The sequence below is a fragment of the Sinohyriopsis cumingii genome, chromosome 2 (assembly GCF_028554795.1).
Source record: "Sinohyriopsis cumingii isolate HCF-2022 chromosome 2, ASM2855479v2, whole genome shotgun sequence".
Lineage (NCBI taxonomy): Eukaryota > Metazoa > Mollusca > Bivalvia > Unionida > Unionidae > Sinohyriopsis > Sinohyriopsis cumingii.
Window position 1 is genome coordinate 78,483,382 of NC_142962.1, and position 25,391 is coordinate 78,508,772.

General features: G+C 34.1%; 1 protein-coding gene across 1 annotated transcript in view; it reads right to left on the minus strand.

The window, feature by feature from the left end:
- Nucleotides 1-24,735, minus strand: part of LOC149805242 (uncharacterized) — a 133,322-nt gene extending 108,587 nt beyond the window's left edge. The window contains exon 1 of the mRNA XM_089948790.1: nt 24,652-24,735. The gene's annotated coding sequence lies outside the window, so the exon portion shown is untranslated. The remainder of the gene's footprint in view (nt 1-24,651) is intronic.
- Nucleotides 24,736-25,391: the final 656 nt, after the last annotated feature.

Genomic DNA, 25,391 nt, shown 5'->3' on the forward strand with positions numbered 1-25,391 from the left:
ACTCTGTGTGAAGTAATCGGTAGAACAAAAAACACAGACTTGACCTGTCAGCACATGATGTGATGATAGATCACAGTCTACAGTTTGCAGTTAGACTTATAAATGAGCATATACAATACTTAAAATTCAAAACTTTTGATTGTTGAAGTTCTAACAGTCTACAACACATCAATAAAGATATTGGCATCAGTTGTTCATTACAGCAAAGCAAACTGAAAACCTAGAAGACTTCATCAACATTTTTTGGCTACTAGTACATGTACACTTTCAAATATTCAGAACTGTGGGTTGAGTGGCTGAATAGTTGGTTTTAAAATACTATAAGTACTTTACTTTGGTTCTATCATGACAAGGAACAAAATGGGAGCTAAGTGCATTTTCCAAGGACACACCATGGCAGCCGACCTGGGCTGGCCTGGGTGGATATCAAGTAAGTGACCCTTGGATTATGAGCATCATGCTTTACTAAGTAAGCTACTGTAATGATGTAATGGCTACCTAACTTGCATTACAAAGCTACAATAATGATGTAACGACTACCAAACTTGCATTACAAAGCTACAATAATAATGTAACAACTACCAATCTTGCATTACAAAGCTACAATAATAATGTAACGACTACCAAACTTGTATTACGAAGCTACTATAATAATGTAACAACTACCAAATTTGCATTACAAAGCTACAATAATAATGTAACGACTACCAAACTTGTTCTACTAAGCTATTATAACAATGTAACAATGCCCAAACTTATTTTACAAACCCACTATAATGATGTAAAGACTCCCGAACTTGCTCTACTAAGTTACTATAACAATGTAACGACTACCAAACTTGCTATACTAAGCTACTATAACGAAGTAACAACTCCCAAAATTGCTATACTAAGCTACTATAATGAAGTAACAACTTCCAAACTTGCTATACTAGCTACTATAACAAAGTAACGACTCCCAAACTTGCTATACTAAGCTACTATAATGAAGAAACAAATCCCAAACTTGCTATACTAAGATACTATAATGAAGTAACAACTCCCAAATTTGCTATACTAAGCTACTATAATGAAGTAACAACTCCAAAACTTGCTATACTAAGCTACTATAACAAAGTAACGACTCCCAGACTTGCTATACTAAGCTACTATAACAAAGTAACAACTCCCAAAATTGCTATACTAAGCTACTAATGAAGTAACGATTCCCAAACTTGCTATACTAAGCTACTATAATGAAGTAACGACTCCAAAACTTGCTCTACTAAGTTACTATAATGAAGTAACAACTCCAAAACTTGCTATATTAAGCTACTATAACAAAGTAACAACAAACAAAATTGCTATACTAAGCTACTAACGAAGTAACGACTCCCAAACTTGCTATACCAAGCTACTATAATGAAGTAATGACTCCAAAACTTGCTCTACTAACTAAGCTACTATAACTAAATTACACAGAAATCTTTTAACTAGAACACAAGTTACTGTGTTGAAATGAATTCCATATTGAAGGGCAAATGAATGCTGAATAACAATGACCTTGACATCTGAGCAATCTGGAATGAAATGACATGATTTAATTATGGTAACAGTGGCCTTTATGTTTGTGTGACTAATACCCAAAATCTAACAAGTCAATATAGGTTTATTTATATGGTTGCAAGACACATAGCAAATTGTACTGAACACCACTTATAGTGTAAAAGTGAAATGCAATAGCAAAATCTCTTTAGTAACAATGACCTTGACATTCAAAATATATTCCTCAAAACCAATATGCCTCATTCTTTTGAAAAACAAACACCCAAAATTTACCTAAAATCTGTTCACTTGAACTAAAATGTTACAACACTGTGCAGAAACCAAAACAGATGGAAAGACATCAACCTTCCTGGTTGGAATCAAAGTAGTAAACCATAATAAAACAAAACTTTGATTGGCAAGACATAAAAACTGAGGCCATGTCTCATTCAATAAGATATTATCTGCACTATGTAACTTGGTCATTTAGATACAAACCTGAATGGTATAATAAAACAGGCAGAGCTATTCACCATGTAACTTGGTCATTTAGATACTAATCTGAATGGTAGAATAAAACAGGCAGAGCTATTCACCATGTAACTTGGTCATTTAGATACTAACCTGAATGGTAGAATAAAATAGGCAGAGCTATTCACCATGTAACTTGGTCATTTAGATACTAACCTGAATGGTAGAATAAAACAGGCAGAGCTATTCACCATGTAACTTGGTCATTTAGATACTAATCTGAATGGTAGAATAAAACAGGCAGAGCTATTCACCATGTAACTTTGTCATTTAGATACTAACCTGAATGGTAGAATAAAACAGGCAGAGCTATTCACCATGTAACTTGGTCATTTAGATACTAATCTGAATGGTAGAATAAAACAGGCAGAGCTATTCACCATGTAACTTTGTCATTTAGATACAGCTAAACTGAATGGTAGAATAAAACAGGCAGAGCTATTCACTATGTAACTTGGTCATTTAGATACTAACCTGAAAGGTAGAATAAAACAGGCAGAGCTACCAGTATTCACTATGTAACTTGGTCATTTAGACACTAAACTGAATGGTGGAATAAAACAGACAGAGCTATTAACTATAACTTGGTCATTTAGATACTTACCTGAATGATAGAATAAAACAGCAGAGCTATTCACTATGTAACTTGTTCTTTTAAAAGCTTACCTGAATGGTAGGATAAAACAAACATAACTTAATAATTCACTAAGTAAATGGGTCATTTAGATAATAACCTGAATAGTAGAATAAAACAGACAGAGCTATTCACTAAAAGATTAAAATTAATTTGAACTAATAAGTCTGTCAGTTCTCTAAGGGATAATTAACCCTCTTATCTGCTGCTAATGACAGTAAAACATGTCAATGAAAGACACTTATGGGGGGGGGGCTACAAAATTGTGTCTTACAAATACAAAAATGCACATGATTTTACTTGAAAAGAAGTTTATAAATGATTTCTTTCTCAAGCAGGTCAACCTTTATATGTAGGTGTTCCCTGGCCCTGGTTTCATTGTATGAATTGCTTAACTTAATTTTTTGCTCTAAAAACTTTTGTTCTTTGAGTACTTATACATCTACTGCCATCCATGTTAAACATTAATGTCTAATTATGCTTTAAAAAACTGCAGCAAAATAAAATCTTTAATCCTGTTTATTAACAAGACATCCATGGCAGTGTGCTGGACTTGCAAAGGCAAGTTAAAATCCTACCATCAGATCAGCACAGGTTGGCAACCAAGCTGTGTCCCTTGGAAAGGCACTTTATTTCAATCACTTCAGCACTAAATAATGTTCAAAGTTTTACTGTGCTAAAAAACACCAGTTAAAACTTGTTCTGGAATCATGAGTAAAGAACCAAATTTACATTTATACTTTTCAAACTATTGTAATGCCCACTAACCCTATAAACATAATCTTTATTGTACTAAACTTTGATCATGTTCTCTCATTCTTCTCTATATCTGTTGTGGTTTTATATTTGTATGGACTAAAAAAAATCAATAAGTTCTGACAAAAGTGATTCACTACCTTTTAAGTTTTCACCCCTTGTCCTATTCTCATTATTCTAATCTCTCATTAGAAAAAAACTTCTCTTAAAAAGGCAGAGTACCTGATAATAAAAGACTCTGAGAAGCTCATGTGTCTCTTAAAATTTTAATAAGGATGGGATTGGCCAAATCACCCAAGAGTGATATAGAACCCTTTGACATGAATGGTACATAAATAAAAATAATTCTCCATAATAAAATCAGACTGAGGTTTATTAGACCTAACAAATGTATTGCTTTCAATACATGACTGTGACCTTGACCTCTTAGAAATAAGAGCATTTGGAAAAGGTCTGTCTTGATTCTGATGCTTATTTTTCAATTTGTAGCAATCAGAAATAAGATGTCCTTCTTCTTGCATTAGGTACACGTAGGAAGAGACAAGGATTTTTGATAAAGCTTATCAGAAACTTGATTTCTAAAAGTTGTGCCAGATTGAAATTTAGAAGGGCTTGTATTAGGCTGAAATACTTTTCTACCAGAAGACTGCTGAGTGGAAGTATTGCCTAAGAAATTTGATGAGCAGCATTTTCCAAGGTCTCAGTCTGATGCTCATCAAGATAAGCCTCAGTGTCACTATGGACACAGTTCTTTTACTCTTCAAGTAATACAAGTTGTTTGAGACTTTCATAATCTTGATCAACTTTCTTGGCTAAGCACCATCTATCAAATATCTGCTTTTTTTCTCTTGAAAATTAGACAAGAATTTGTCCAATTATTTTTGTATACAGTAGAACTTATATTGAAAGGGCGCCCCTTCTGCGAAACAGTTATAGTCTCTCAAGGCAGGTGGTCTCTCATAACAGGTTATAACACTATATAATCAATAAATCTGTGCATTGAGAAATAAGGTCTCTCAAGACAGGTGGTCTCACATAACGGTGGTCTTTCAGGGCAGGTTTTACTGTAATTTCTGAACTTTTGCCAATAAGCCTCAGGGACTAACTCATAACCCTTTAAGATGCATTCCTTAACCACATCAAAGTCAGCACTTTGCTGAAATGACAGTGAATGGTAAATATCACTAGTTTACCAGTAAGTTTACATTGTAATAACAGAGTCCAATGCCCCCTTGGCTATTTCAAATTTTATGCAATTTTTCGAAACATGAAAAATATTTGTCTACTTCTATTTCTCTGAAAGGGGGCACTAAACTAATATTCTATGTAACATCAAAACTTGAATTTGTATCCAAAGTGGGAATGTGCTTTTCACTTGCCAGCTCCATTTCTTTTATTCTAAACTGATATTCCCTCTCTTCCTTCTCTCTTTGCATTTGCATCTCTCTCTCTCTCTCTCTCTCTCTCTCTCTCTCTCTTTCATCCTTATCTAATTGCATTTGTTTCTCCTCTTTGTATAACTGCATTTGTTCTTTTTGTAACTGCATTTGTCTTTCTCTCTCTCTTTTGTCCTTATCTAACTGCATTTGTTTTTCTTCTTTATCTTTCTGTAACTGCAACTGCATTTGTTTTTCCTATTTCTGAAGTTCAAACTTTCCTAACTCCAATTCCAGCTTGTATTTTAATTTTAATTCCTTTACTTTCATGTCAGAGTCTGATACAGACTTACTGATCGAAACACAAGGAACTTTTATCCAAAACATTCTTTTCCACCAGATACTTGACCAAAATATTTTTTATTTCTTGCTTTGTTAAGGAAGCTTTTGCCTCAGCAAGATCATATTTTCTGGCAAGTTGAATCAATTCATCTTTTTTCAAACGGTCTAATTGTTCCTGGGTAGGATTTGAAAGAAAGATTTCCCCTTTTAATGACATTGTAAATAAAAAAACTTGCTGATTTCACTAAAGATTTCAAAAATGTGAAATAATACTTGGAATTTTAAAATATAAAAAAATATGGGGAATTTCAATTTCAAAAACAAAGTGTCTTGAAATATTTGAGCCAAAATTCATATATCCCAAGGACGAGCACCCAATTTTCTTTGTAATGTTTTAGACTCTTTCAAACAGTAACAAGAAAAAAGTGAAGACAAACTTTGTAAAATTTAACAAATAATTTATTTTTCTAGAAAAACAAGGTAAAAATGAGAAAAAGAACTTATGGTTTTATGAATCAAATCCAAAAATAATCCAAGAATAATCCAAGAATTAAAAAATAGAAGTCCTAGTAATAAAAAAGTCCTAATGAAATTGAGTTCAAATCCCAATGACATCCAAAATGGCAAGCAAAGACATTTGCTGTGGTCAGCATTGTACTGATGTGTGAAAAGTTCTTTGTTGGATCACAGAAAATATTATTCCAATGTTTTAATTCCATGTATTTTAATAACTGTCCTTGTCCAGGAATTAATTTAGAGCACAAGTACTTCCAGGGAAAAATAATCTCTTGGAATCCAAATAATTTGAAGAAAACAAAAATAATTAGCCCAAAAACTAGTCACAACATAAAACACCTGGACGTCTCCAGTGCTAAGGCAAGTAATAACTATTCTTTCTCAAAACATCAATAATAAATCTAGCTACAGCGCAAAACAGATGCCTGGATGTGGGTCAATCCACTGGAAAAACCTATTTTATATATGGTTTTTGTCATGTACTCTAAGTATGGATTCGATTTCACTTTATGAATCTTACTCTGAGAAAGAATAAAAGAAATTTTAAAAATTTGTTTACTTCAACTCTTACTGGTTCTGAATCAAGATCAGGAACTAGGTCAGCATTAGATACAAAGTTTCTATTATTAGTTGTTTATGAAAACAGGTCAAACAGAACTGAACTGAATTTCTGGACAATGTCAAATCCAGTAAATAGAGTTACATTACAAAAGCATATAATGGAATAAAAACAATTTAAAACTAACAAACAAAATATTAAATTAAATCAAATATAAATTAAATCAAATTAACATAACGAGGTCAACAATGAGTTTATAATTTTATTTGATGGGATTGCTATTATGATTATCAAAACTGTACAGGATTTTTCTTTTCCATTATTTAATAAGAAAAAGAAGTGGCCACCATATTATTTTGTATCCAGTTTATCCCAGGCTTTAAGGCAAGACAATACACTTTGGTAACATGTGATGTATGACATCATAAAGAAATGATCACATCATTATGAGTTGCTCAGTAGTCAATTGTTTCTTTGTAAAATTAGACATCCTTATATTCTATTGTAACAACGTGAAAAAAATACACTTTGGTAACATGAGATGATGTCTTATCGATGACATTATAAGGAAATGAACACATCATTATAAGATGCTCATTGGTATTTCTTTTATAATATTTGACATCCTTAAATATGAAAATGAACATGCTTTTTATTTTATCATAACTATGTTGTATACTCTACTTTCTGATGAATGGGGTCCTGCATGGCTGAGTGATCTGAGGTGCTCACTTTTACTGATCAGTGATATCTCACCTTTACAGATCACTGGCATCTCACCTTTACAGATTTTTCATGTAGCTTTAAAACTTTTTCAGTCATATCACTACTATGTCTGCAGTGTGGCAGTTTATAGTGATGCATAGCACGGGGGCATTATGTGGCAGACATGGAGCATCATGTCCCACCTAGTCAAATTATCCTGACATCAGCTGACCAGTCCTAACACTAACCTCTTAAAGCTGAGTGCCAAGCAAGGCAGCTGGTTACACTATTTGTAAAAGTTTTGTTATGACTCAGTCTAGGTTCAAACCCATGAAATACTGCATCGAAGGCAGATGCTCTAACCACTTAGGCCAACAGAAGAGCGGTTGACCAATGTAGGTGTGTGAGAAAGCTTGCCAGTTGCTTCTCATGAATCAGTAGTTCTTCCCAGTGCTTTACAGGGTCCTTCCTTCACAAAATATACTGGCTGCCATGTATAGTTTATCATCCTATAAATTGGCAATAAACCCCACAGAACCAAATCCTCAATGAAAGTTACAGATTACATTTTAAGACAACATCAAAAATATCAAAATTGTCATCAAAAATATAACCAGTAAAAGATGTTTCAAAACATTCAAATTGTTAAAAAATTCAGAGGGGATAGAAGAGGACAAAATAGCTAGTCTAAAATAGTACCCCCCTTAACTAAAATACAACAGCATCAGAGCCAGATTTCCTTTTCAAACCTAGCTGCTTCTGTGAAATCAAATATGAAAATCTTATACTCCATCGAGGTTGTAAAATGGCCAACAGTGGAGAATTTGATACTCCTTAAGTAAAACAATATATTATGAACATTGATTCTGCTATGTGTCATAAGAAAAACATGCCTCTGTTATGATTATTTTATGTGTCTGGCCAGTTGTCACAAATCACACAGCAATTACATAACGAAAAAATGTATTTTATAAAGTTTATAACATTTTATAGTACTTGATTTTATATGCAAATTATCTCAATAGTATAACCAAAAAAATCTCATATTTTGTTTGTATGCACTTTTATTTGATGACAAGCACAGAAAATTTTAAAAAATCTGCAAACTATATTGTGAATATTTATGAGGTATTAAGGACTTCGTTATTTTTTTACCACTCTGACAAATTTTGCTTTTTATTTGGTCAGAACTAAACTTCACAGAATACACTGGAATACTGCATATCCCAGTTTTTTTCTGTTCTCTTTAATGTTTTTTAATGTTTTTTAAAATGATATTCATGATTAAAACAAGAATTTAAAAAAAAATGTGAACAGCATATCATACTCCTGCTCTGTGTTTAATAGTCCTAATAGGCACTAGTTCAGTAAGGTTGACTTGAGCGATCAAATGATCTCAATGACATCAACTTTGGTCAAGATATGCAATCTGGAACTCAACTTAATGTGCATAAACTATTATTTCTTATCAGACTTACAAACGCCGTGCTTTCTGACCTTGAAAGTCTCCCGAATCTATAAATTTCTTTATTACCTTAAAAGCAAGACCTCCACAAAGTTGCTTTTCTTCAAAACCCCTTCTTACTTTGCCCTTCTGACACCAATATCAATACCTTAAGTCCAAGCCCTCCACAAAACTTTGGTTGAGGTACTAAAGTTATTGTGCAAACCACTTTTTCTTTCAGCATCTTGACCACAAAAATAAATAGGCTTCTTTCCTACCAAACCTGTAAGTCATCTAAACATGGATTTTTGTGCAGAAGACAATTATCTTCTTTCAGTCAGCATTAGACTCCAAGACTAACAGAGTTCTTCTTTACCACAAGTGCAAGCCATCAACAAAGTTTTTCCCAAGTTGATGATATAGAACAAATGTCATTGTGCAGAAAAAAATTATTTTTCTTTCAGTCACAGTGAATTTAACATTAGGCATTTTTACCCTGAAATCGATAAACTTCTTTCTTAACCACTGAGCAAGGCATCCAGAAAGTTTGGTCCAGGTATGTGATGTAGAACTAATGTTATTTTGAGGAAGTCATTTGTCTACTCTCAGTCATGGTGACCCTGACCTTTGACCCTTACAGCCTCAAAGTCAACAGGGTTCTATCTTACCCCAAGTGCAAACCATTTAAAAGTTTTTATATCTATAGATGGTGGACAACTGGAGTTATTGTATTGAAATGATTTTTGTCTTTCTGTCACACTCACCTTGACCTTTGGCATTTTGACCCTGAAACTGATATCATGGTTCTTCCTAATCACATGATGTGCAAGCTATCCACAGTGTTTGGTAACTGTTGATTTGGAATACTTTAGTTATTGTTCAGAAATAAAACTGATAAAAGATGTACAGAAAACATCAAAAGTTCATTAAATCACTGTGCATTGTAGCTGGCATATAAAATATAATGACTACAAACTTTTGCATGACTTGAAACAAATAGTTCCTTTTCGGTTGGAATTGTGGAATATATTATAAGAAAATCAGATAGGTTTAGAGTATTGCTTACAAAATACAGATAAACAAGTCTATGTCTTAAAAGTTCATGTCTGGCATTCATCAAATTTCATACTTAACTTTCCAGTCTTTTAACCTGGAGTCACACCTTTAAAAAGCATCAGAGATAACAGTGTAATTTTAAGCACAAAATGCTGGATAAGAAGTACAATTGTCAATATCTACATTTCAAGTCTCACTCAGAATCTTGTGTTTGAAACACTTGAAGCACAATTTACTGCTGAAGCCAATTACACAATCTGATTTAAATCAAGATCTCTGACATAATGGAGATATGACACTGATAAAGATTCATATTCTGGTGACCTTTGGAATTCTTGGTCCACTTAAGTTTAGCAGCCTATCAAAAAAAAGCCTTGCATTATATGTTTAGAAGAGTTATCATTAGTAATGAGATGTTCCAAATGTTGATTTCACTTTTAACAGGATGAAAGGAGTAATTTGATTTGTGAATAGAAAGGTCAACAGGGAATGACTTCATATCAGTACCTGTCAAATCTCATTATTCTTAAATATCCATACACTGAAAAGAATTATTTTCCGTTTGTTGATTTTAAGACTTATCATAAATATTTGTTGATAAGTCAAGTCAAATGGCAACTAACACAGACCCTGATTTGCCAAAGCATAAAGTGCAGGCAGATAAGGTCTACATTGTTTTGTTTCATCGAGTACTCCTAATAAACTGCACAGATCCAGATCTGCCAGCACATTAAATGACAAAAGATCTAGGTCTGTGCAGTTTGCCATTTGACCTGACTTATAAGCAAGTACATATGGTATCATGTAAATCAATTACGAATAATCAATAGAATACTCTCCGTACACTGCATAAAAACATAACATTCTCTGTCAAACAGCTTTGCTTAGTGATTTTTATTTCCACTGTCTGAATTTAAAACCAAGCAAATTGTAGCTCTGTTATAAAACAAAGGAAGCAAAAGGTTTTTAGTAATATTAAGTTCCTTTACAACTAAATCATAGATTTTATTCCAAGTCTTCTGTGAAGCAAAACATTTTATTTATGGGTTTTCTTTTTCAGTATAACTTACAAAAAGGAAATGTGATCTGCCTTTGCCACAAGATTGCCACTGTATTATTAATAATTCATATCCATAACCGTGAGAACAGATTAATGTTCAAACAACACAAGGAATTATAGGTGAAGAACCAAAGTTAATAGATTAGTTATGTGGATTAACAATGACAGCACTCAGTCACTCTAAGGCCCTTCTTTATAACATGGTTCCTGTTATAAGATAAATATGGTCATGGATTCCATTTCATCTGATGCTAGAAAAATTATGTCTATCATACATTCATTATAAGGGGATCTCAATTAGGATAAGGCAGTATGTTCTAGAATTCCAATAGACAGTGTTATAATAAGGGAGAACTGTATCATGATCTTATAATAACGAAGTACTGCATCATATCCTCATTTTTATATTCTTTATAAATAGAATGCATCCTTTAGTTTAACATTGATGCTACCAGACAAAATCCAGTGGAACTGACCAAATTTAAGTACAGGTAAACAGTATTAACCACTTCCATATATGGCAAACACATGTCTCAATTCAATGAACTATTTCTGGCCAAATCTAAATAAAAATGGCAATGGAAATGTTGAAAACTGAGCATGTCATAAATCTGATGATACTCAGATACCAACAATGACTGTAATCATTTCTACCTGACACCAGTGCTGAAGAATCAATTGATATAGCTCTTATCAAAACAAAAATACAATAGAACCTGTCTTGAAAGACCACCCCTTCTGCACAAAATGATGGTCTATCAAGACAGGTGGTCTCTCATTACAGGTCATAATACTATATAATCAACCAATCTGTGGTTTGAGGACATGGTCTCTCAAGACAGGTAATCTTTCACAGCAGTGGTCTTTCAAGACAGGTTTAACTGTATTGAACATTCAAATTAAATAAAGAAAATCTGAATACATCTAATGACTTAAACTACAAAGAGAAAAAGAAACAACTAAATATTATTTATAGAAATACTGATAACAGAATGTTAGTGATTACTAGTTGCTGCTGTTAGTACAAGAGAGAGAGGGAGTTAAATTAACCTCTGTTACAATGTATTAGTCAACCACAATTCTTTCTTGTAAAATATAGACCTTCATTCACACTGAAGAGCATTGTTTTATCCTGTACTAGGAATTTAATGAAAAACATTTTTGACTCCAAAATGAATCTATATCCTTATTTTCAGGTATTGTTCAAGATTGATGGATCACAATACCCTGTAAACAATTATAACACAAACTGCACTTTTAACTTTGCTCACCGCCATGACAGTACCATTGAATAAGGACAATCACAGCAATAACCTAAGGCCCATCATTTCGTTATGGTATCTTTGACTTTAATCCATGCATCATTTTTCCAAATATCAATATTTTTGTGTGTTTTCTTTGGCTGCATGACATTCCACCTTCTTTTAACAAACACAAGTTTTGTTCACTGCTGAATGGGAACCACCCAATGTGTGTGCATGCTTCCAGAGCAGTAAAGCAGCATGTATTACTGCATGGTGCTCAGGTTTCATTCATAAAATAAACAACACATCGAATGTTCAGTAAAACAATGAAATAATTATTTTTTTTTAATTGTGTTATTCCAATAACAGAATGATTAATATGCTTGCTTTTAAGTATATAAGACTAAGGTTAATGACATAGTATTACAAATTTATAATTGGGCCCTTGATCATGTAGCATAGAGTGCTTTTGCATGCTCGGGCATCCTGTGCCACATGTTCAGTATTTTTTATACTCAGTTAATAAAAGATTGTTACAAGGTGGTCTCACAATAGGTGGTATACTCTATGGCTCCCATGGACAACAGTATAATAAGGGAATACTGTGAATACCATATCCATAAGTGAGTCCCGGAAGGCTCAAACAGATTTCTCTCTGTTTAGTATTTCAACTGTTATAGATACTTGGTAGCCTAATTCTTTGTCATGGTATGACCATCAATGTGGGAAATGTGCATCCATGACCCAATGGTGACTGTCATTGTAATATTATTTTTGCTGAAGATTTCTATGCACTCATTTATAACAGGAACCATGTTATAATGAAGGGTCTTATAACAGGAACCATGTTATAATAATGGGACCTATAGCAAAAACCATGCTATAATGATGGGCCTTATTAAAGGAATTATGTTATAATGAAGGGCCTTCTAAGAGGAATCATGTTATAATGAAGGGCCTTATAAGAGGAACCATGTTATAATGAAGGGCCTTATAACCAGAATCATGTTATAATGAAGGGCCTTATAACAAGAATCATATTATAATGAAGGGCCTTATAATAAGAACCATTTTATAATGATGGGCCTTATAACAAGAATCATGTTATAATGAAGGTGACAATGAAGGAATATTGAACAGAAACGTACAAAAAATATCTTAAAAGTAGATAAACCACAAAGAACTGATATATCATAGGAGAATTATGATAATTTCTTACTATTAATTTTTTCTGGACACAAAGAAACAACAAATATGTATATGTATTCATCTCATGCAGAGTAAGTAAAATTTGAAAGCCAGTGTATGGAGGGTTTGTGTGACTGTGCATTATGAAAATAGATCACATGATAAGCAACACTAAATCATATCATTAGTAAAACTGATCTAATTATAAAGAACACAATAAGTATATTGTATCACGTAACTGGAATGGAATAAATTCATTTATGAGACTGTTTTAAGTGGCACAGTCATCTAATTTCAGTATTCAGTCTGTAGGGGATTACAGTTTCCGAAAGTCAACTATGGTGAATAACTTCATTGTAACCTCATTGAAAGAATGCAGTGATTTGTGATACTGATATTGTGGATTTAATGTTGATTCTCATTTACATGAATTTTAAAAAATTATTATGTTAAAAATTCTGTCATCTGGATTTAAGAATATTAATACTGAAGGGACTTTTTTCTTTTTAGTATGGTACTAATAAATGCCTTGACTAATTTAATATTTTCCTGAGCATATAACTGTCTTTGAGATTACAGTATGTGCTTTTTGATAAGCAGCATATAACAAATGAAAATACCTTTTTAGTTATTTTCTATATCAAGTGAAAACAAGCCATGAGATGCATTCATTATAGCACCTTACCTAGATTAATTTTCTGTTAAATTGATTTAAAAATTATGACTTATAATTAAACTTAGTCAATCCTTGGTTAGGATAAATTGTTGTATCATTGTTACAGTTGTCTGGTGTTGGTAGGCACATTAAAAATATATATATATATATCACTAAGGCATTATATCATATTGAGGAAATGTAATGGTCACTTGGCTGCGTAGAGACACATGACAGCAGCCATCCTAGGCTGATCCATAGCTGTAATATCATATTATATTGAGACCACTTCAATAGCCTAAGTGGTTAGAGTCTCCACCTCGGATGCAGGTCACAGGTTCAAACCCTGGCTGAGTCATGCCAAAGACTTACAAAAATGGTACTAACAGATGCCTCGGTTGGTGTTCAGCATTAAGAGGTTACAGTTAGGACTGGTTGACTTGGTGTCAGGATAATGTGACTGGGTGACAAATGATACTACAGTGCTAGGGTGGCAGGGTACAGTCTCATAAATTGGCCCCTGGCAAATTTCTTAACTTAAGGCTGTGGTGTGACTTTATAAGATATTATTGTTTACTAATTAAAGATATGGATATCTTTGTGAACTAGGTGTTTTTCTTGAAATTGATGTCAGGCATGTACACCTTTCATAGCTACTCTGCGGTATGTTGATAGTAAAATACCAATAGTCGGCTATGAAAAAGAGCTAGCCTTCCATAGCAGTAAACACATGGGTTTGGGGGAAAGTAGAATATCTCAAAAACGGCTTGGATGATAACTATTTTCAATTGCATCAGCCTGTTTAGTACATACTGTTTTGCAGAATTGTAATCTAGGAAAAGGGCTTGTATTTGCACTGTGAGCATCACATGGTGTCAAAAATGACCTTCGGACATGAAAATTGTAGGTAGAAATTTGGGGTTCGAGTGCATAAACTTCTGCTATAAACTGCCATTGACTTCTCTGGTCGAGTGGATATTTTTATGCTTTGTTTTAATATAGGTATCTCAAAATATGGACCTTTTTGACCTCACTTGTGTATTTGATTTTTTATTATTTTTTATACGAGTTCGTTGATTGCGGCATTAAATTTGTACAGAAAACTGGCCCCTGCCTCCTAGACATCACAATAAACTGCCATACTGCAGACACTGTAGCAATATGACTGGAAAATAGTTAAAGTTACATCAAATATCCAAACCACACACATACACATATTGAGACAATATAAAGTGCTTTGCCTGGAACAGACACTACAACAGGTGACTCATGTTGATTAAAAGAGTGCAGAATTATTCAGTGTGGAACTTATGTTGCATTGACCTTGAGAATTGAGATTTATCCTTACAAGGCTACTTACAGAAAAAAACTAACATATCATTTAAAGCAGGTTTGTCCAACTAGTGACCCCTGGGCCACATGCAGCCAAGTCCTTCACATCATATGGCCATGGCTATAGTGGCAGTCCATTTTAGTCATTTTTACTAATATGCATAATTAGTGATAAGGAACTGTTCTTGCTCATGCAGACTGCGACCTTACCTGCAACCTAATCTGTTTTGGCTCCCAGATAAAAAAGGTTTGATGCCCCTGTCTTAAAGGTTACAAAGTGAATAAAATATTCTGTTAGTGTAAATATTTTATTAAAATTATCTGCACCTAAATAATCATACATGACAGTAATCTGATAATTTTCCTAACTTTGTGACTAATAAATATACAATATTTCACATTAATGTGACAAAAGAGGATATAAACAATCCAAATACTGTATTTATATAAAGATAAAACCATGCTTCATAATAAGTCACAATGACTCATTAAAAATGCGATCTTTAAAGTCATTTGATATATTTGCCTGGTTATAGGCCCACCCATACTAAGTAAGCAAGTTGTCCAATCAGAAATATAGCTTCTAGAGTGTTCACAAACTCAGCCAATCAGATGCAAGATCACCTCATTAATATGCATAGATCTCACTCATAATCAAAAGTCATAAGTTCATTGGTCCTTGAACTAAGTCAGCTAAAATTCATTACACTGATCCCTTAGTTTATCATTGGAGAGACAGACGACCTGACATAGAAAATGCAGGATTTCAATAATGTACAGACCTCAATATAAATATTTCCAATAGCATTATATTTCTTTTTAATATGGTAGGATACAATGCATGTAATACAGTGGCCCCCTCAGAATAATAACAAGGACCCTCTTATTACACCAACCAATCATGAGAGAGGCCTACCATGCCATGAAAGGCCAGTTCCCTTCATCACAGAAAGAAAGTGGTATTTTTCTTGGGCCTTTAAGAATTCTTAGGTCATTCTGAATTCTTACTGAAAAATTGTATTAATTGGGAATATATTTTTCAGCAGTAAATAGCTTAAATTGGTTATCTGTGTACAATATTTTAAAATATGTTACATTGGGATTTAGGCCCTGAATTTACATTTGGATTGGGGCCTACTTTTGGCCACTTGGAGGAACCATAAAAAATGCCAGCAATGATCTCACAAATAGGAGTGTAATAATATGAGAACAAATTAACAGTAAGAAAATAGGATGATTTATTAAAGGATGGTGGTGGTGGTGGTAGTGATGGTAGAAATTATCTCTAAAAGAAATAAAAATAGTTGGGCATTTCCGCTTTAACTTCTGATGCAAAAGAAAAAAAGAACATCATGTGTATAGAAATATTCTCTCAAAGAGATTGTGCATACTGGGAAATTATAGGTATTAACTTTGTGAATCCCGTTTAAATAGCCTGGTTTATATACCAACATGATTGGTGGGGTTCAAGATTAAAAAATAAAGAGAAATCTTCAAATGGATGGAAATATGAGACAAAAAGGAATGAAGAAAAAGTTATAACACCTAAATGGTCAATTTTTATTTCCATTTTTTTTAAATAAATAAAAATAAAATTCCAGAGGAATGGTAAGCAATTGGCTTGCATAAATACATGTATACCCCCTCCTCTCCTGGAACAAGTGGTACTAACAAGACCATGTTACCGATATACAGCTATAAGAGAAAAGGGCTTTTAAATCTATCCAAATTTTCAAAGCATTAAAGCAATTTCTCGATACTCATATCTTCAGGTGATGAACATAATGCTTACTGAATTTTAAAGAATCTGGGGTGGGTGGGTTAGCTGTGCTCACAAGTACCAGACAGAAGGATAGATTACTATAAACTGTATGTACTTGCTTATAAGACGAGTCCAACTGCAAACTACATAGACACAGATCTGCTGCCACATAATGCGCCTGCACATTTGGGTCTGAGCAGTTTGTTAGGAGTGATTACTAGCACAAACAGCATAGATCCTGATCTGCATACACATTATGCTATGGCAGAACAGGATCTTTGTCATTTGCAGTTTGATCTGACCTATAAGCAACTATATAGGGTACCCCCACCTCTACAGAGACAGGATATAATAAATAAACTGCTAGACCAACTAGTGTGGCTTAAGTCCCAAGGTGTCTCCCCCAAACCCACCCTGGATGTATACCATTTGAACTCAAATTGTTTACAAAGTCAAATGGGTAAAGAGTGCAAATACACATAGCACAGCAAAGTAGACCAAAAAACTATACTGACCTTTTACCACAAAGTCACTGGAGGGAAAGAGATTACAATGGGTGTAAGCCAGTCTATACACAATAACCTCTCTGTCTCTGAATCCAGTTAACAATGAATAATTGTAATTCTAACACTAGATCTTTAAAACATACAATGAACAATATCATGCTGGGGTAACCAGATACGAAATTCTCATAAATTTACATGTAAACCTAATGGAATTAATTGCCAATTATACAGATATTTATACCCCCATATGTTTAAAGGTAAATTATGGAACATTTAAAACTGAAGCTGAAGTCTCAAAATGAAAAGTTCAGTTAACTAATTTGGAGTGGTAGGAATTGTCATAGCCATCAATCTTGAAATTCCTAAAATGTTTAAAATTGGTACTTGGTATCTCTACCAATGTAAGTACAAACTGGCTGTTAATAAATCATAACATTTATTGGTCACCCTAATTTGGACTAATTAGAGTCGGAATAAATTTTAGTCTAGTTCTCATTACATGCATGCAAAAGACATTTTCTACAGTAAGCTTTTACAAAGGCAAAAACAATTTACAGCCAAACCATCTGACAGGTTTGTCCATAAAGGTCTCATAAGAAAACACAAGTTTGATCTGTGTAGATTACTGTCCTGTTTATAAGTGGACCAAACTTTGATCAGTGTTCAGCATGCCAGACTTCTGACTGAAAGGATGGGTTTTGTGAATCAGATCATCCCATGTCAGCTATCAAGGCATATTCTACCTGTCAGATCATCTCATGTCAGCTATCATGGCATGTTCTAATTGTCAAATCATCCCATGTCAGCTATCATGGCATGTTCTAATTGTCAAATCATCCCATGTCAGCTATCATGGCATGTTCTACCTGTCAGATCATCCCCTGTTAGCTATCATGGCATTTTCTACCTGTCAGATCATCCCCAGTTAGCTATCATGGCATGTTCTAATTGTCAAATCATCCCATGTCAGCTATCATGGCATATTCTACTTGTCAGATCATCTCATGTCAGCTATCATGGCATGTTCTAATTGTCAAATCATCCCATGTCAGCTATCATGGCATGTTCTACCTGTCAGATCATCCCCTGTTAGCTATCAAGGCATGTTCTACTTGTCAGATCATCCCATGTCAGCTATCAAGGCATATTCTACCTGTCAGATCATCCCATGTCAGCCATCAATGCATATTCTACCTGACAGATCATCCCATGTCAGCTATCATGGCATGTTCTACTTGTCAGATCATCCCATGTCAGCCATCAAGGCATATTCTACCTGACAGATCATCCCATGTCAGCTATCTTGGCATGTTCTACCTGTCAGATCATCCCATGTCAGCTATCATGGCATGTTCTACTTGTCAGATCATCCCATGTCAGCTATCATGGCATGTTCTACCTGTCAGCCATTTAATGTCAGCTATCAAGGCATGTTCTACCTGTCAGATCATCCCCTGGTAGCTATAAAGGCATGTTCTACCTGTCAGATCATCCCCTGTTAGCTATCAATGCATGTTCTACCTGTCAAATCATCCCCTGTTAGCTATCATGGCATTTTCTACCTGTCAGATCATCCCCAGTTAGCTATCAATGGATGTTCTACCTGTCAGGTCATCCCCTGGTAGCTATCATGGCATGGTCTACCTGTCAGATCATCCCCTGTTAGCTATCAATGCATGTTCTGCCTGCCAGATCATCCCCTGTTAGTTATCAAGGCATGTTCTACCTGCCAGATCATCCCATGTCACTTATCATGTCATGTTCTACCATCAGATCAGTCTGTATCTGCTATCATGGCATGTTCTACTGTCACATCATCCCATGTCAGTTATCATGTCATGTTCTACAATCAGATCATCCCATGTCTGCTATCATGGCATGTTTTACCATCAGATCATCCCACGTCAGCTTGTTATCAAGGCATGTTCTACATATCAGATCAGCTGATGTCAGCTTTCATGGCATGTTCTACCATCAGATCATCCTGTGTCAGTTATCATGTCATTTTCTACCGTCACATCAGCCTGTATTAGCTATCATGGCATGTTCTACCATCACATCAGCCTGTATCAGTTATCTTGTCATGTTCTACCATCACATCAGCCTGTATTAGCTATCATGTCATGTTCTACCATCACATCAGCCTGTATTACTATCATGTCATGTTCTACCATCACATCAGCCTGTATTAGCTATCATGGCATGTTCTACCATCATATCAGCCTGTATTAGCTATCATGTCATTTTCTACCATCAGCTCAGCCTGTATTAGCTATCATGGCATGTTCTACCATCACATCAGCCTGTATTAGCTATCATGGCATGTTCTACCATCACATCAGCCTGTATTAGCTATCATGGCATGTTCTACCGTCACATCAGCCTGTATTAGCTATCATGGCATGTTCTACCATCACATCAGCCTGTGTCTGCTATCATGGCATTTTCTACCATCAGCTCAGCCTGTATTAGCTATCATGGCATGTTCTGGGATAAAACACTTGACCAGTACTCCAATTATCTTAATACATAATAGCCTTATTTAGTGTATATGCCATGGAACACCAAACCAAGCAAAATTAAAAACCTTTCTACAAAGGTTACATAAATGAAATTAATATTAATGGATATAGAAATATCACTTATATGAAGGAATCTGCTACAATAACTTTCTCTACTGGTATAAATGACTGTTCAGCAGTTTAAAATTATGTCAATCTCATGATCCTATGTTGCGGAATTTAAATGACACTGCAGACTTTTCTGCGTTAGCCAAAGATCTCATCCAAACTGATCCCCTCATACACAAAATCAGGCCACAGAGATAAATAACTCTAGACTTAGTGTTTTTGGTACACTAAATGACATTTTCAAAATAAGATATAAAACAAAAAGACCCTGAATTTAATGTATTTCTTAAGATGGTGGTATCTGATTCAAAGTATCTCTTGCTCTTCTAAAATACTTTGTGAAGAATATGTGGTGTACCAGTCTATTTATTTTGGCTTGTTTTCTTGAATAAGAGTCTCTTCTCTCTTCAGACACTTCAAGAAACTGTTTTGATTGGCCGAGACAGAAGCCACTGTCATAAAACCCTAAGTATTCTGCAAGCTTGTGATGCAGACTGGTGAGATGGATGTAACTCATTATTAAAACGAAAATACTGCTACTAAATTATAGTTTTGACTAATATCACACATACCTGAGCTCCCAAAGCTGCTTTAGTCATGCAAGCAAAAGAAGCATCTATGTTAATTAGAAAACAAAAAGCAAAACAAGAGTCCCTTGAATGGACTGGAGCACTACTAGCCAAAAATGAATTTATGGAAAATCACAAAAAGTAATTTCATTCCTCCATTTATCTCAAATAAATGCTGACTATTTGAAATCATTGAAGATATTCTTGAAAAAGTACAACATACCAAATTTGGTATGAAAAATATTTTTGTACATGTTTAAGTTAACACATTCACCAGATAAGTGCAGTACAAAAATATGTGTTGTGGTCTTTGAACTTGACCTTCAGCATAATAACAAAAATTCATCTCAGATACTGTCAACAAATGCACCACATACCAAGTTTGGTTTAAACCCATGTATATATATTAAAAAAGCAATAACAACTAACTGAAGTGGCATCATTCAAAGTACATGTATTTGTCAGGTATAAAAAAACTGGGTTATATATATATACATATATATATAAAATCCATTCATGCCTAATTCCATTATCATGCTCATAAACCATAACAGTCAAGACCTATGACCTTGAATTAAAAAATTAAATGTCAGACAAGCAACTGATTTATTGAAAAACAATGGAATAAAGTTGGTTAAAATCATTTGCATATGTACAAGTCGCTGTGTTCGTAGACTCAGTTTATGTAGTAAAAGACAAGTAATGACATCTGACTTGATGTCCAATGTTAAATAGCTTTGGTTTTCACACTTGTTTTCACAACTGTATGGACAAGTTGGTCAGACCAGCACCAGGAGATGTAACAAGATTTTTTAGATGGCCACTTAATTTCAGTTGCCATGCAAGAGGATTGATCTGCAACATTTTTCATTCAGGATCTGTTACGCAATTTAGTGAAAAACTCATGTATATTCAACAATCCATTCCAGTAAAGGAACCAGAACAAGATTTTTAAAATGACAATTAAGGCAACCATTTAGAATTCATAAGTATTTTCATGAAAATGCCATGCTGATATGACCATCCTATATAGGATGAGTATTGTTGTTGTTGTTGTTGTAGGGTTTAACGCCATTTTTCAGCACATGATGGGCTATACATGGCGGCCAGTATTAACAGTGGAGAAAGAACCCGGGAAATCCCTGGAAAGAACCATCGACCCTTGAGAAGCTAATGACAAGCTTTCTCACATACCCAGATTGGCTGAATCCAAGACTTGAACCCACACAGACAGAGGTGAAATGGCAGTGATCCGTAACAGAGAGCGCTTTAGACCACTCGGCCACTCAGGGCTCCATAGGATGGGTATGGTAGTCATATCAAGAAATTCACCATGAATTCTATGGTGGCCAAATTTTGGAGGTCATATCTATACCATTTTCATTCAGAAACAACTACTTACCACAAGTCTGTTAGCGAAAATGGCATGTTAATATGACCATGCATTCAGAAGTAATAGAGATAACAAGACTCTCAAGATGGCCACTTAGAGGTGTGCGTTATTACTTGTATACCTTAGTATTTGTTTCCAGTGGTATGTACCGTGGTACTTTTCATTGTACTGGTACATTTGTAGTTTCCGTCACTTAGAAATGAATGGAAATTCCCAAAGAATCTTGTTATGATTTTAATGATATTAACAGTATGTTTTCATTATTCATAATATAAATAGTTTAAAAATATTATCCTTTTTTTACAAAACAACTTTATCTTGTCACAAATTAATGGTGAATATTACAAATACGTTTATATTTATGATCCTTTAATCACATGTTTGACATGTGTCACATATGCCAACACACAGTAGACAGTGTTCAAAAAGAATGTTGTTAAACATTTTCAGGCCAAATCCAACTTTCAGAAAAATTTCAGATTAAAAATAACCCCACCCCTCAATAAAATATAATTATTTTATATTTACTAGCATATTTGAATGTATTAAGTACATGTATTCCTTTGTAAGCCTACAAATCATTCTAAGATTTTCAGGGGCACACTTGTTTTCTGTCTGAACCTTACCTAATTTCTCAAGCCCACTGAATATTTCTCTAGTTTGATGAGTGTGTTTTATGTTTACTGACCCTCTCCGATAAATATCTTTCCCATGTGTTGTCACCCAAATCAAAGTTTAAATGCCTATTATATCAATAGTGTGGCTAGAAAAATGTAGGCTTCAGTATCAACACTTCCTATTTTTATCAATATTCTCTCTAATGCCAGTATCAACACTTCCTATTTTTATCAATATTCTCTCTAATGCCAGTATCAACACTTCCTATTTTTATCAATATTCTCTCTAATGCCAGTATCGACACTTTCTATTTTTATCAATATTCTCTCTAATGCCAGTATAATATATTTCTCAATATTAGTTACAGTATGAGCTTCATGGTCCCACTTTAGTTACAGCTTTCAGATTGCAACTTAAACAACAAAAAGCATACAGAAAACAATTTCATCTACTATTAGGTACTGGTCATTATATTTTTGGGGGAAAGGGGGCTGGTGATTATTTTTTTGAGCTGAAATATTTTCTTTTCTTTTATCTCAAGATAATTTATATTTTTCCAAATAGTATAACAGATAGAGTATGGTGTTATTTTGCTACAACTCAGGTTAAAATATTTTTTGATGGCTACTGGCAAATAGAAATTAACACAAAAAAAGTGTCAGGCACCTGCCTCTGAACTATGAATTATTGTTCCCTAATATAATTGCAGTATATTGTGGTACATATCGTGGTGCATTCAGAAATGCTGCAGTACAAAAGCTTTTGTGGTACCCAGCTTTCATGGCCACCATGGTAGCCATGTTGGATGCTATATCTGCAATATTTCACTTAGGACCATTTACAAGTCATACAAAACTGTCTGTCAAGGAGGAGTAGCTAAAAAAACAATGCTGGATGTTCCAGGCGTGCCTTTTTCATTTAGCAAAAAACCAGACCTCAGGATGAGGCTGTATGCAAGGTTTTATGACTTTCATCCAAGTGGGAGGAGTAGCTGTATTAAACACCTGCTAACTGAAGACAGATGGATGACAGAAGGATGACAGATGGACGACAGAAGGATAGCAGATGGCTGGCAGATGAATGACAGATGGCTGGCAGATGAATGACAGATGGATGAAAGAAGAACAGCAGATGGATGACAGATGGATGTCAGATGGATAACAGATGGATGGCATAGGGGTGGCAGATGGATGACAGATGTCAGATTAAATACAGAATGATGGCAGATGGGTGGCAGAGGGGTGACAGATGGATGACAGATGGATGGCAGATTAACAAAAGCTGGAGATCCAAGGCATTAACTCTTCTGGTCTTTGACCAGTAGATCTAAAAACTAACGGTTTGTAGTGATGTCATAATTAATATTCAGTTATTTCTAATCAATAATGTATGCATCAATTAATTTAACATTTCCAAAACCAAAGATTTTTCAAGTATTCAGTATAATTTTTTTGGTCAAAAACAGTGAATAATAATGAATTGTAATTAGACTGCTTCTAGAACAATTTATCACAAAAATTAATTAATCAATTTGCATCTCAACAGAAGTGGCTAATGCTTGACCAATTTCCAAATCAGAATAATATTTTCATTCTGTAATGGATATAGATATTTAATCCTTTATTATATGGGGCTATGACAGTCTGTAAGGGATCACTTCTGTAATCATGGAAACCCTTCAAACACAGATTTAACTCAGATCAAATACCTAATAGGTGAACATCCACCTTACAAAATATTTAATGTCAGCTTAGAAAGGTAATCATTATCATAAAATGAATAACATATACTTACTTAAAACAATATTCAGTGAACCATAATGCACTATAAAGGTCAATTATTGTAGCTTGAAAAGTACTACCCTAATGGCAATTAAAATCAATCCATTTCCACCTGTCATATGCATATACATGTATGCCTAATATAAACAGACATGATGGCAGTTAAATATAAGACAAAAATATTAGTACACTCAATTATATTCCCATATATACCTGCTTATAAGTAAAGTCAAACTGCAAACAACATAGACCCTGATCTGCAGTCACGTAATGAGCAAAGCAGATCAGGGCCTATGTTGTTTGTTCTAACAAAATGCACAGACCCATATCTGCTGACACATTATGCGATGGCAGATCTGGATCTATGCAGTTTGTAGTTGGAATCGACTTATAACCAAGTATATATGGAATTTAGGACTAGAGTTGTTGTGATATCAACATGTGAACGCCCTATACACAATACATTCAACCTTTTGTGTGTTCATTAGATCCATGAATACGAGTCTACTAGAGTTCCAAAATATGATCCAAACAGGAACATGTGTAATAATTACTGTATTATCTTTATGAAATTAACAAGTCATGCATGTAGGTACTAATTACTGTCATAGTGACATCATATACAAATATAAATTAACTCTGCATATCATTAATGTCATGAATCATAAGTGCATGTCATACTTTTTCTTACAGTACATTTAATAGTACTTCAAGATCTTACAGATGCCGTCATTAAATCATGACCATACAAACAAATAATCCAGATAATCTATGCTCTCTCTCTCTCTCTTAACCATAGATATCAATTGTTGTATGTGCTTCATAATTTTACTAATGTAAAATAAAATACAGGTATTCATGTACTTGATTCTTAGTTACCCAATGTCAAGAAAAATCTTTTTTTTTTTAAAGACAGACTGTTATTTACAGAAACAGATACTAAAAATTTCAAATCCAATTGCAATTCACCCATTAAATTAAATTCTCAATGAGTTCGATTAAGACAATATGATAAATATTTATAATTACTGTATATACTTGACTGTAAGTCATGCAGTGACCTGGATCTGCCGCTGCATCATGTGAATTGTTAGGAATAATGAATAGAACAAACAACACAGACCCTGGTCTGCTGGTGCATTATGCAAATTGTTAGGAATAATCAATAGAACAAACAACACTGCCCTGATCTGTTAGTGCATTATGTAAT